Raw genomic sequence first — 15,180 nt, forward strand, 5'->3', positions numbered from 1 at the left:
TCCTAGAAGAAGGTTTGTTTTGCAGTTTCAACAAAAACTTTTTGCATTGTGTTTCCAAAAGGCTAAATATATATATTATGGGTATGGAGAGTCAAGGAGGGTTCAAATGAGACTAGGAAGCATTGGCTTTGACTGACCCATGGTTAATTGCATGTGCTTTGGTAAGAGATAGACCAGGGTTCAAGCCCCAGCTACTTCTTAACTAACCGTGTGATCCCAAGAAAGTTGCTTAAGGTCAGTTGCTATTAGCCTTGTGAAATAGGACTAAAATAGTACCTACCCCTTCAGTTTGTTTTGACAATTATAGTAAATACTCAGATGTTACCCATTATAATAATTATCCCAAGCCAGAACTTTAAAAAAGATATCAGTTTATTAAAATAAGTAAAATGGCAAATACTAAGATGATGTTTCATTAGAGTAAATTATTAGGAGGGAGTTTTCTTTTCCTTTGCCCTGTTTCTAAAAACAGCCCCAAAGCACATGGTGTCTCTCGTATATTTCTTTAGTATCTATATTTGTTTCTTTCTGATTTGGGAAAAAAATTTAAGGAAACAGAAGACCTGTCCCTTTGATACCAGGGGTAAGATAAAGGAAGTAGCAATAAAGCCACAGGAAGGTACCTGTTTAAAGGAATCTTTTGCTATTGTTGTGCTTTGTTTTGACTTGATTCTTTTAGAAATAACTTCAGAGTCCTTTGTTTAAACCAGCCCCATTGCCATTTTTAATTTTAACTTTTTCCATCTTTAGATTGGAAGTACTTTATGTCTATCTCCTGATTGGGACTACAGAACTTCCCACTTCTGGCTCTCAGACACTTGTTAAACATTTAATTGCTGAAATCCCTCTTCAGATTTGAGGATATTCATGAGCTTGGACATTTTGGCTCCTTTTTGCTCCACTTTTGTTGTTTTTTATGTAAACATTTCTAGGTGACCTCACACAGATTCCTGTATAGTTCCCCCTACAAACTTGTTTTGGGCATGAATACTTTCCATTTACGACCATTCCATGTTTCCTACCCCTTGGCCAATTTAGACCCAGTGCCCTAGTGTTCTTTCCATTCCATGAGCTGGGTGACAGCTGTCAGAAGGTGAGTAACGGATGGGCAGCTCACTTCAAACCATGCTCTTGCAACATGGAGAGTAATGATCTTGAGAAAAACCAAAACAAAACACCAGTGAGCCTTCCGTCTTGTGGAATTGGTCTCCTTGTGGAATTGGTCTCCTTTTTTGCACCTCCTCCTCGGCAATGGAAACATACCCAGTAGACTGAGTTTATTAACACAGCGATTTCTCTATATGTTGTTTCCTAAGCTGGGTTCCCTCTGCCTGTTTCTAATAGAATGCCTTTTAGAGACCAGATATCTCTCACTGCTCTGCCAGGCTCTGTGTGAGTGACTATGTGTGTGTATGTGTGTGTGATTTTAAGATGGTAAAAAACAAGAATCAGAATCCTAATGGAAACTGACTAAAGTTCAGTTTGGATATGTATAGATAGCTCAGAGATGCTTTGTTCCTTAGTTCTGCTTTTGAAGAGTCTCCTCCACAAGGGTTTCATATTAAGATTTGGAGATGATGCCATGTGTTAGTGCCTCTACTGAGCTTTTACTCCACACTTCAGACCTTCCTCCTCAATCCTATATGGATGGAATTAAAACTCAATCTAACCCTCCCAGAAAACAAAATGTTGTAGAAGATTCACTTTATAATTGCTGTAATAGTCCATCTAATAGCTCATAGTTTTATGTTCACTATCAAGTTAGCTATGTTTCAGTGGGTTACAATATGCTGTATTTTTAACCAGCCTACCTTTGAAATAAAAGACAGCTCCATCAAAATATAAGCATTTGTTTCCTTTAAACTCTGTATTTCTTTTATAGTTTAGAAAACTATAAAGGATTCCCAAGTTTCCCAAGTAAAACCACTTGGGCTATAGGTTCATTGTTAAGTGTTTAAATCAACTGTTGAATCAAGTCTTGGGGAAATATTAGGAGTAGAGACAAAATTTGGCTGATGAATTTTATAGAAAATACATGGCCTGAAATTCATTCAGAAATAAGACAGGGTGGGAAAATATTGCTATTCCTGTTACATCCCCTTGCCCCTCATCCATAGAGATGTTACTAACCAAGCTCCACACATCTCAACAGAATCTTTCTCAACCCAGTGTAACAGTGGTCCACATAGGACTCCTAAACTTCAAGATAAGACTGAAAGGTTCAGCTAAAGGCTTAAGGTAACTGTCTCCTCAGCACCTGCTAGGAGTTTGTCCTTAAGTAACTTTGTCAGTCTTTCTCAGGTCATTCTATGGCCATCACAACCCATTTCCAGAAACTGGAGCCCTGGGGTTCTGGAGCTCTCATTTCACTTATTTCTCTAAATTATTGATTGGGAGGGAAATTTTGGCATGGTTAAAATAATGAAGTGAAAATATAACATGTTCATACTTTGAGCCTCAGATTTGCATCTTGTCTTCCGGGAAATGCATTGGGAATCTCCAAATGTAGTTAAACGACTCTTAAGCTATTCCTCCACTTTTGTCAGTCAGCACAGTATATTGTAATAATAGTTGATGTGCCTGTCATATCTAGACTGTTCGGATGGCTTCTGAAAACACGTTGGGTTGTATTGTTGAGGAGGTCCAAGCTGGACCTAAAACTGTGCTCTCCTTTAAATCAGGATTGCCTAGAGACCAATGGTACAAGTTCCTCAACTGTCTGTCTGCATAAGCGACCAAGAAGCCCCTTCGCAAAGAACTCATCCTCAGAAAAAGGGGAAGTAGGATATACTGAATTCTTATCAAGAGTAGCAATAATTCTAAACACTGTAATCAGTACAGATTTTCAGCTCCTCTAGGCTTGAAACTTAGGATGATTTTGATTAAGAAAATAAACAAACAAAAAACAAAGCCGCTAAAACCAAAAAGTTGTTTACCAAAGTCTCTTAAGTATATTGAGTGTTCCAGGTTTTAGTAATATTAAGTGCCAGAATCTGGGGTGCCTTCCAGAACACTGAGCAGTAGGCAGGTGGAGATGCCCCAGCTCTGTGGCTTAGATCTGGAGAGGAGAATAGACACTGTGTGCAGATGCTTATTGCAAGAAGTACCTGATAGTTCCCCTTTAGGGAGTTCTGTTAATGTTTGGGGAAATTGAGAGGTGTTTGAAGTTCCCCCAAAATGTCAGGCCAGAATCAAGGAAATACTGGTTTATGACTATTGCTTTCTCATTTTTATCCTTCAGGTAGGATAACCTGGAAAATGTATATATTTTGTGATGAGTTCTTTAATGTTAAGACAATGTCTTATTCATAGAAGTTTAAGATTTTTAATTGGTTAATTATTAGCAATAAGCAGTGTATACAAAGCTTTTGTTACTAATTTCCATTTTGAATAAACTTATTTTTGTTCCAGAATGATTTATTTCAGGATTTAGGCAAATGGGGCTCGAATTGATTTGCATGAATATGCATTTTGTTCACATGGGGAAAAAGTCTTAGGAGTCAAGACAGCATGAAGACTCCACCAGAAGTATTATTTTCAAAAAGCACATTAAGACATTTCATAAACTTCCACTAGCCATAAGAAAACATCCTTGTGTACAATGTTGGCAAGTGACATCATTATTTTCAGTAAACTATTTCTTTTAATAGATGAACATTTCTGTTCATGGAATAAGCACAGATTAATTTGTAAGGATAGACTGTAGCAGAGTGAGTTCTTTCATTTTCTGCAGGACTTTGGAGTCTGAGGCTTTGACTATACATACATTATACACACACACACATATGTACATACATATATACACACAGATAGGAGTAAGTGTCATACATATATGGAAACATGGTATCCTTTCATATTTTAACCTGACCTTGGGAAGAATGGAGGAAAAACTTTTACGCTTTAAAACATGTGGTAGAATTTTAGATGGGCTCTGGCTTCTCAGATTTGGCCAACTCTCAGATTCTGCTGAACTTTACTATGAAAAAGGTCAGATGATTCAGATCGTCTCCCACAGGAAAGCATTCATTGCAAGGTGTTCTCATTAAATGAGTTATTTAGTAGTTACCCCTCAAATTTAAATAGTACTTTATACTTTTAAATTTCTTCTACTTGCCTAATATTGATTTGTAAGGTTAAAATCTTGATGATCTGTCTTGGCCCTCATAAGTCTTTAACTAGAGCTTATTGGTTTTCTATGGGGGAGATATTTCAGATTTGGTATTTTCTAAGCTCTGATTAAATTTAACTAATTGGTTTAAGCACAGAAGTTGCAAATACTATACATAGTTTATTTGTACTTGTAATTATGTAGCAGGTGCCCGATTAGTCTGTAGATTACTACACGAGGGCTATTTCTCCAGCTAGTCTATAGTCATATATTGTCATTATCACATTTTTTAATTCCTCCTAGATCTGCATACATACTGTACCTATGAGTAGATTGTGTATGTCCTTGGCTTCAGGCATGGGATGGCCTTTGTTGCAGCAAACAAACAGAATAGGATACAGCCAGAGTCAGATTCCTCCAGTTCTTTATAACATTTGGCAGTGGAGCTGGCAAACTTCTCTAACATTAAGATTTTAAAAACAATAAGCTCTTCCAGATAAGGGGACATACTTATTTTCTATAATTTTTGCTAAAATACAAATGAAAGTTTCAAGTAGAGTTTTCCTGGTATGATCATTTTAAAAATAAATCCATTTAATTATTATCTTTCAGTTATCACTTCTAATTTTTTAAAGGTATCTTTAATGTAATCCCCACCACTTCTCAGACCATGGACTGAACGGCAAAGTCATTAGAACCATCTGGTCTGGGGTCATCATTTCTCTGTTAAAGGGGTCTAGAAGGTTATATTGAAACCCATTGGAGATAAAGCAACTGCAAAAGAAATAATAAAGTTATATTTTAATTAATGCCTATAGTATTATTGTGTACATAGTCTTAAGAAAAGTTCATATTCCTAAATGTAAGAGGTAGAAGTGCCTAATGGGATGTTAAATCTATTCATTCAAAGAAACCTCTGGGTATATGGAAGAATTTAGTCTGAAGCTTAGCCAAGATTCTTTTCTTTCTTGCACAAAGAAAAGATTTGGAAGCAAACACTTCTTTCTGGGACAAAGCTTGGCTGTAAGAGAAACAAAACATTTCAGTTTTCATCCCAGTAATTGCCTTAGAAATGGAAAATCTGATCAAATCACCTCTCATTTTCAGTCTTCACTGTCTCACTGTTGCCTATAAGATAAAATTGAACCTTCTTAGCATGGCTTATAGGGTCTTTTATGATCTGTGCCAGGCACTGTAGTGAGCCCATCATAAGGACTCTCTCATGTCATTCCTCACAAAATCCTTGCAAAATGGCATCACTATTTCAGTTTAACATTGAGAAAACAGATCCCCAGAGAAGTGGCCCAAAGCCAGACTGCAGTTAGGTGGGCATAACGAGGATATCTGATACCAAACATTGTCTAATTGTTCCTTGCTAGTTTTCCAACTTGCTTGCAGAAATTATAGCAAACATGCTTGGAAAAAGAAAAAGAAAGAGAGAGAAAGAGAAAGGAAGGAAGGAAAGACAGAGGGAGGAAAAGGAAGGAAGAAAGGGAGGAGGGAAGGAAAGAAGGAAGGAGGGGAGGGAAGGAAGAAAGAGAGAAAAAGAAAGGAAGGAAAGAAAGAAGGAAGGGGGAGGGAGGGAGTGAAGAAAGAAAGAAAAAACGAAGGAAGAAAGAAAGGAAAAAAAGGACAGAGAAAGAAAGGAAAGAAAATAGAAAAGAAAAGAAGGAAGGAATGAAGGAGGAAAGAAATAATGTGTGCATTCAAATGGAAATTTGAAGGAAGAAATGGTTTGTTAATATAATGGTGAAGATGGGCTAACTGAATGATCTTTGTTGTTTTACTCCCATACGGCAGAACATAGGAATCTCTAGAGAAAAGTTTAAATTCCTAGAAGAAATTGTATTTTTTTCTTTTTAGCTCATAGCATGGATTATGATTAACGATGATTCCTTTTAGAGAAATAGATTCCACTAAAAAAAAAGTTCAGAGCCTGTGCAGTGGTACCAAGGAATGTACTGTGGACCCAAGGAAAGAGCAGAAGTCTAAGCCTGTGTCATCCAATATGGCAGCCAGTAGCCACATATGTCTACTGAGCAGTTGAAATTGGGTGTTCTGAATTGAGATGTACTGTAAGGACAAAATAGACTTCAAAGACTTAATATGAGGAAAAGGTAAAATATCTTATTAATAATTTTATTTTGATTACATGGAGAAGTGATAATATTTTGGAAACACTGGGTTGAGTGTATTATAAAGATTAATTTTACCTGTTTATTTTTTAAATGTTACTATGAAATTTTAAATTATATATTTGAAATTATTTCAAATTATATAATAATAATATATATAATAATTATAATTATTTCAAATTATATATGCAGCTCTCTTTCTATTTCTCTAGTCTAGGTAGAAGTGTAGATTATTTTCAGATTTCCTTCCTAGGAGGCATCAGCCTTAAGGAAGTATTGAAAGACAGAAGCATCTTACAAAAATGCAGAACAAATTTGCATTTGTTTTTCCAATCTGAGGTTTACTGGGGACAGTATCTCTCCAACACACATGGCCTGAGAACACAGTTGAACACAAAGCTGCCAAAAGAACCGGCTGCGGGTTCCAAGAGCTGTGATTTCCAAAGGAGAGCAGGCTGTGAGTCCTAGAGGAGTTTTGATCACGTTTTCCATCCTGTGTGTTCAAAGCAAGGCAGTATCTTTAGAGCACAAGAATATCAAGATCAGTGAGGAATGCCCCAAAGCTTGAAGGAACAGTTTCCTATGATAGATCCTGGGTGAGGCTGGACCTGGCTGAGAATGGAATTCTGTAAAATCAGTTAGGTGTGTCACAGATGGTATCCTTTCTGAACATTTCTACTTTCTAGTACTTTCTTTTTAAACTTGAGTGCTTAACCTCAATATGTATCTGTCTGACCTAAATCATAAAAGTAGCCTCTATAAAGAAAAGGCTCAAACTTGTTAGAAGTTTATTTTTCAGTCACAGAGAATCTAAAACAAAAGTTTTTGATTGAGAGGAGGCTCTTACTTCTTCGGGTGGTGATTTAGTGACCATGGCTTTTTCCATCTTGTGGCTTCTCTCTTTAACAGATGACTTCCAAGATGATCTTTTTCAAGCTTGGAAAGGTAATTGCTGGAATGCCACAATTCCATTAGTTATAATCTAGTTGTAATCTATTTATGGGTCCTGAGAGAAGAGGACTATTTTGGTGAATACAAAGCAGTCTCTTATATACCCCATCTTTCTCATTTACCAGTACCAACTCTTCTCAAAGATACAGCACACTCATTCTTTCCTCAAGGAGACAACCCAAACTTCTGTCCACCCACCACATCTAGCTTAAAGTCTGGGATGTGCAAGCCATGTATCGTCCTCTCCTCTTATTGATATCTTGAAACTTAGGCTCAGATATTTATCTCAAGGGTAAACTGATGACAGAACAGTGGAATTCTTTGGTAGGTTGGGTCTTAAAACAATTTGAGTTAGTTCCTTGATATCCTCTGGAGAAATTACAGTTGTTGGGTAGCTTTTCAATTGCTTGAGTTGGAACCCCATGAATGATAGCCTTAATGCAGTGTTTGTATTGCCTTTGCCACAGGAACACACTGAGTCACTAAACCACCCCTTTTTCCATATTTCAATTTTGCTGTCATTCTGCACGTCTCAGCTCCAACCTCCAGGTCATTGTCAACTCTAGAATTCTAGTCTTGACTAAGCACGGACAAAAACCTGAAGGTTTTTTGTATGTTTGTTTTGTTAATGTGCTTTGCTCTTCAGGAAGTATGTATCTGGCAGGAGAAAAAAGAGCAATCCTTGCTTACATAGTAGGGTATCAGCTCTGCCCCTGAGTTTGCATATAGCTTCTACTCTTCAACTGAAGAGGCTTTCATGGTTCTCAAATACTACCTGCCATTACCATGACACAGCATTTCTCTTCTTCCATCTCCTCCAGCACAAAACAAGTATGATTGCGAAAAAGAATGTATCAAATGAAAATAAATATATTCAGATTGCCTCTCCAAGAAGAAGTGAGCCTAAATCTTTACTTATGGTGTATAAATCTAATAAATTATAAGCCTTTCTGGACCTCAGTTTCCTCATCTGCACAATAACAGTCAACTCCTTCAGATGTTAGTAAAAAGTCTACAAGAAACATCTGAAAATGCAGAGCACAGTGCCTAACCCATAACAAGGACTCAATTCATGAAAACTTCTTAACTTTCCTTTGGTGTCCTTCTAACACTCTACCAACTGTAGCAACTCTACTCCCCCCCCCACCCCCAAAACACACACATATACATACACACACATATGTACACATCAGGCTTTCAATAGTTTGATACTAGCTCAGGCCACTAATGTAGGACATGCTTGTTCACCCCCTCCTGCCATTTCAGCACATCCTTAATCCCCATCTGACAGCACTCAAGAGGCTTCTTTCTTCCCAGTGTTATCAGTTAGTCCTACCATACTCTAGTTCCATCTAGCCTCAGCCCACTTTTGTTTTATGCCTGTAGCTATTGGTAGCAAGAAAATCAGCAACCACACTTACTGAAGACTGAATGCCACACCAGGGAACCAAGAGTGAACAGGGACCTGGGGGGTTCATGTGAGTATATGAGTGTGTGAGAGAGAGACAGACAGTGGGAGATGTCGAGGGAGAGAATGTATACAAGGAAATATTACTAAGAGGAAGTGTTATGAGGTTTTCAAATAAGAAATTTGGATGAAGAAATCCATAAGCCAGACGATGCCTGGGAACCAGACACATGTGTGGGTGATACAGGAGCAGGAAGAGAGACATAAAAAGAAGCCAGTTGGATGTGTCATTGAGTTAATGTGAAAGAAGGGAGTAATAGGAATGTAGTGGGGGATGGAAAAATAATATTAAATGTGTATATCCACAAGTTATAATTATGTTTTTCCTTTCTGCTTGTGCATAATTTTGTGGAATTGTGTCATGAAAAATAAATTGCTTGTTCCAAAAGTTAATAATTAGGTGTCAACACAGTAAGAGAACTCAGCGCACTCTATGCAGCTCCCCCTTTCCAGCGGATAAGTATAGCTTGGGTTAAGCAATCTATATATAGAAAAGGCCAGTGCCCTTAGGAGATGAAGGCTTGATTCATGATTAATGATGGCCAGTGTCCAGTCCAGGAAGCTCTGCATCTGCCCTTGACCACAGCCCTTTAAGGCTGAATGCCATTGCCTTATATGGACCTCCATTGGAAAAGCAAGAGAGTATCCTGGAGTACCCATGGATACTGTAAGTGGGATCCAGTTCACCTTTAGTTTAGCTCAAATTCAAGAGGAAAAGAGCTTTGTTATGATAAGGATCTGTGAGACCAGAGAGAAGTGAATAGGCACAAAGCATGGGCCTCCCTTCTCGGTAGAAAAGGACCATTGCTGGGGTGCCTGGTTGGCTCAGTGGGTTAAAGCCTCTGCCTTTGGCTCAGGTCATCATCCCAGGGTCCTGGGATTGAGCCCCACATTGGGCTCTGTGCTCAACAGGGAGCCTGTTTTCTCCTCTCTCTCTCTCTGCCTGCCTCTCTGCCTACTTGTGATCTCTGTCTGTCAAATAAATAAATAAAATCTTTAAAAAAGATAAGAAAAGAAAAGAAAAGGACCATTGCTCACTGGTGGTCTGCCTTCTCTGTGAAGGCTTCTGAGACTGTCTCCGAAGGGACCATTTTTCTGATACTAACCCCATTATCACCCTGTTTGTACTTGGTGACTCACAGTAGATGAACTGGCATTCCCAAAGCTGTGCCTTTATCACCGCTGGCAGAGCAAGGCAGCTGTCTCACCCTCCCGACTGTCCTCCTGGGGTTGTTGCTGGCCATTTTCAATGTAGTGGAGCTTTCTGATGCTAATGGAGACAGTTCACAGAAAAATAATTTCTTTGAATAACAAGTACTTTGGCCTTATTCTGGCTCCACAAACTGCCCAGTTCCAAACAGTATGGAAAGCTCTCAGTACAGTAACAATACTGACAACACCAACAACTAACGCTACTGTTATTATTGTTGTTCTTCAGCGAAGTAGAATCAGTACCACTCCATGTTTCAAACCTTCTCCCAGAATTTTAACATCTTATTTGGAAACCTATTTCTTATTTGTTGTTAGAAGGTAAAAGGAAACTTTAGTAACATCTGTACAGCCTCACGGAGAAGGAATGCAGAATCAGATTTTTAAAATTTAATTTAATTTTTTTTCAGTGTTCCAAAATTCATTTTTTATGCACCACACCCAGTGCTCCGCGCAGTGTCCTGTTCTCCTGCTTCCCTCAGGGCGAATAGCGGTGTGACCCCAACATGTTCGGACAACAGAAAGTGGAAAGTAGCTCCGAGAGCAGCACTCTAGCCAGGCTCATTTCATCATAGTTCTTCCTCTGTACCACTTTGAGTTTGGGGAATTCTTTTCAAATTGTGTATCCAAAACATATCCTGGAGAGTTAACAGTGTCACTGATTAATCCTGCTAATAGCTAATACACTAAGCCCAAGGCATTATGAAACCACTGGTTAAAAAAAAGAAAAGAAATTGGTAATTTTTCAAAGGCTTTTATTTTGAGATATTTTATTTTGAGAAAAAATTGATAATTTTTAAAAGGCTTTCATTTGAGATATGTAGATTCACATGCATTAGTAAGACATACTACAGAGAATTCCTGTGTTCCCTTTACCTAATTTACCCCAATAGGAATGTCTGATAAATGTTACCTCTGCAAACTATAGTTAAAAATCAACCAGGATATGTGATCAACATTGACACAACCCACTGATCTTATTCCAATATTCAGATTTCCCTAGTTGTTTCATTTTTTTAAGATTTTATTTATTTATTTGACGGAGATCACAAGTAGGCAGAGAGGCAGGCAGAGAGAGAAGGAAGCAAGCTCCCTGCTGAGCGGAGAGCCTGACGCAGGGCTCAATCACAGGACCCTGGGATCATGACCTGAGCCGAAGGCATAGGCTTTAATCCACTGAGCCACCCAGGCACCCCAGATTTCCCTAGTTTTACTTACATTCATTTGTGTATGTATTAAGTCTATGTAATTCTATCACGTGTAGGTTTGTGAATCCAACACCACAGTCAAGATATAGAACAGTTCCATTGCCACAAGGGTCTCTGCTATATTGCTCAAATCAAAGGACCATTCCTCATTCAGTGATTCAGGGGAATATTTATAATAAGGTGTTATAAAAGAGTGAGAAAAAAAAAAACAACCACATCCTGAGCTTATAAACCAGTGATTATTATGCTTTCCTAAGAAATGAAATTGAACACTTTTTACCCCCTTTAGGTAAAGAGCAAGGAAGAGATGTGGCCCTTACAGGGCAATTAGATGAACAGGTAAGGAAATGAACACCATGGATTCAAGTACAGTGGGAATCCAGGCTGGTTTAGAGTGCAGAATTCATAGGGGGAATTGTGAGTGGTGGGCTCCAGATTCAGATCAGGGATTCAAATCCCTGATGCCCCATTTAGCTGATGTATGAATCAAGATGTGAATTTTCCTCTCTCTGCCTCAGTTCTGCACTTATAAAGTGAGGCTAATTACTATAACCACTTAATGGAATTATGGTGAATGCCAATTGAGATGACTTAGAAATCACTCTCAGATTCCCTTGCACAGAAGTGTGGCTATCATTTTTGCTGTTACTTCTGAGATCAGTTTTTTTGAGAGCCCTAAATGTCATCTTAAAAAAAAATCCTTAGGTTTTAGCCTGTAAGCAATGGTATGCCCATTTGAAAAAAGAGCAGTAGGTGGTAAGATATAAGGAGGCCTTTAGACAGACAGTATTGAAAGTAAGTACGGATGGAGACAGGGAAGAATCTTGATAAGTAGGGAAACCATCTCAGCATCAGACAAGGAGAGCCTGGTTTAGAACAGAAGAGAGAGGCTTCAAAGGAAAACTGTTTGGACTTAGGGGATGTTATTGCTATAATTGAGAAGACAAGTGACAAAACTGGCCTTGCTTTTCAAATTCCAGGAAATTGTGCACATGAGTTAGATGAAGAAGGAAAAGTATAATGAACTCTGGATAATTGAAAGTGAGTGTGGAACATTATGTACTAATCAGGAATCAACCATTCCACCAGAAAAGTAGAACCAATAGGAGAGAGAGATATATCTCTCCCATCTGTATATATCATCATTCATGTATGTGTATGTGTATATGACATACATGTATACATGGAACTATAACATAGACATATGAATCTCATAGTTTTATACCTATATAATTATAGATATATATTATTTACTGTATGGAATTGACTTACATAGTTGCGGAGACTGGCTAAGCCATCCTAAAGTCCACAGAGCTGGCATTCAGGAGGTGATCACAAGCAGGCAGGAACCCCATGAGCTCTAGCTGAAGCTTGAACTCCACTGGAAGGGGAAGTCTGGAGGAAGGGAAAGCATGCTGGCATGCTTGGTGTTGCTGATCTCCCAAGAAGGCCTATTCCTTCTTTAAAGGGCTTTCACCACACAAGAAACAGTAAATGTTGGCAAGGATGTGGAGAGGAGGGAACCCTTGTACACTGTTGGTGGGATTGCAAGCTGGTGCAGCCATTGTGAAAAGCAGGATGGAGGTTTCTCAAAAAGTTAAAAATAGAACTGCCCTGAAATTCAGTAGTTACACTACTGGGTATTTACAAAAACAAAACAAAACAAAACCCAAAAAACAAAAAACACTAAAATACATGCACCCCTATGTTTATTGCAGCATTATTTACAATAGCTAAATTATGGAAGGAAGCAGCTCAAATATCCATCAATAGATGAATAGATAAAGAAGAGGTGGTGTATTATTCAGCCATAAAAAAGAGTGAAATCTTTCCATTTCCAAAACATGGATGGACCTAGATAATATAATGCTAAGTGAAGTAAGTCAGAGAAAGAGAAATATCATATGATTTCACGCACATATGAAATTTAAGAAACAAAACAAATGAACATAGGGAGAAAGAAAAGAGAGAGAGAGAAACCAAGAGGCAGACTCTTAACTATAGAGAACAAACTGATAGTTGTCAGCGGGAAGAGGGGTGGAGGGATGGATGGAAAAAGTGATGGGGATTAGAGTACACTTCCCATGACAAGCACTGAGTAGTGTGCGGAATTGTTGAACCACTGTATCATACACCTGAAACTAATATAACACTGTATGTTAACTGTACTGGAATTAAAATTAAAAACTTAATTAAAAAGAGGAAGAGCTTCCACCTAATTAAGTGAGCCTCTGTCCCAAGCCATGTCCCCAGGATAATCTTTCTTTTGATAAACTCCAGTCAGATGATTTGGGAATTTAATTATGTCTATCCAATCCTTTCACTGCGGTATCTAGACGACAGTGTGAGTAGTTAGATTGAATACCGGGAGCAGGTACGTGTGTGCTCCAGAACAGCTGCCGCCTCCCTCTTGCCCACCAGCCAGCTCTCCTCGTAGCCTACCCCAGTCAGAAACAGGGTGTGAGTGTGAGGAACGCAGTTCATCCTAGCCAAGTTCACGTACCACAAAGCCAGTGCACATTCCAGTGGAGAGGACTTGAAGGTTGTGAGGAAAAGAGACTCAAAATGACTGAAAGATGCAGAGAAGTGATAAGATTTGTGTTATTGGCAGAGAGGTGAGAGTTGAAATTGAGACAGGAATTATTCATCAGGACAGAAGAGAGAAAGAAGTGTCCCCTTTGGGCCCTGCCTACAGTTAAGCTTCGTTAGGAAGAACATGCGTAGTAAAGGCTTAATGTAGGTAGTCTGGTAGGGAGAGAACATTAGAGACTGGAAACACAGAAGGCGAGAACTCATGTTTTGTCACATCAGTTTCCAGTAGACCCCTGTTGCCTACATAATATAAAGTATAAATGAAACTGGTGTTCACCTCATTCAGCCACTCTGTCTGGTTCTGTTTTCACCTTCAGCCACTCATCTGCACTTATGACCCCTCTGCTCTAACGATATGCTTCCCAGCTACAACTTTCAAGATAGACTTCTCTTGGAATGGCCTCCCTTCTCATTTTTACCTGGAAGTCACCTAGTCATCATATATGTATAACCCAGCTCAAATAGCAGCTTCTCTGTTTTGTCTTCCTTAATTCTAATACCCTGTCCCATTTAGAAATAAAAATGTACCTTTCTCTGCAGGAGCACTTAGTCTATAAATATTGCACTGTGTGATTCTTTTACTTAATTTTCAATTTTTCAAGGGTACAAGTATACAGTATTTATATTTGATCTCTAACCTGTAGCACAAGACTTGACAAATAGACATTTATTGAAAATGAAGGAAACAATTATTGAATAAATCAACACACTAAACTGCCTAATCGTGACTCTTTGTAAACAGTAAGTTCCCTCCTTCCACTCGAGAAATGGAATTCTTGGCCAATTCTTGGCCAGAGCAAGTCATCATTTTCTTTTTCACTGATTCGTTTGTTTTTGTTTTTAATGCAAGCTGTGTTACTGAGAGCACAATAGAAAAGGTAATTTGGTGGAATATTGCCCCTTCATTGTCACCTTAACATTCAGGAGAAGACTACTTGCTTACAAGTAAATAAAATCCTCAAGCTGCTTCTCAGGTTCCTACAATAGGTTGCTGAACTTAAAATGTGAAAAAAGTGCAAGCCATGTTCAGGTGGGGAGTTCAGGTGATGTGAGAGAACAGACTTACACATGAGGTCTCATTGGCTCTGGCTTTTGAAGGAGACCACAAGAGATATGCAAATTCCAGAAATGTCCAGAAACAATTACGAGTTAACAGCCTCTTCTCATCTTTATGACCAAAATTAGGGGGATCCGAGCAAGGTTCATACTGATAGCCAGAAACTCCCTCAGATGTGGCCATAATCAGAAGGAAACACTCCTAACTTGCTACTTATGGATTGTCCTGTTACCCGTCTCCTACTGTGGTACTTTCTTGTGCCAGTCTTTGTTCTAGCTGCTGCTGATTACCCACAATTCTATAATGTTTTTAAGGCAACATTAATGTTAAGCTCCTGCTCATCGTGGCTTTTCTGCTGCCTTTGTTTATGCACTGTTGAAAGGGGGCAGAGGAAAACCAAGAGATATCCTGTGGATAATCTAGATGCCAGGTGTATTCTTCCCTGATTCCAC

The sequence above is a fragment of the Neovison vison genome, chromosome 13 (assembly GCF_020171115.1).
Source record: "Neovison vison isolate M4711 chromosome 13, ASM_NN_V1, whole genome shotgun sequence".
Taxonomy (NCBI): domain Eukaryota; kingdom Metazoa; phylum Chordata; class Mammalia; order Carnivora; family Mustelidae; genus Neogale; species Neogale vison.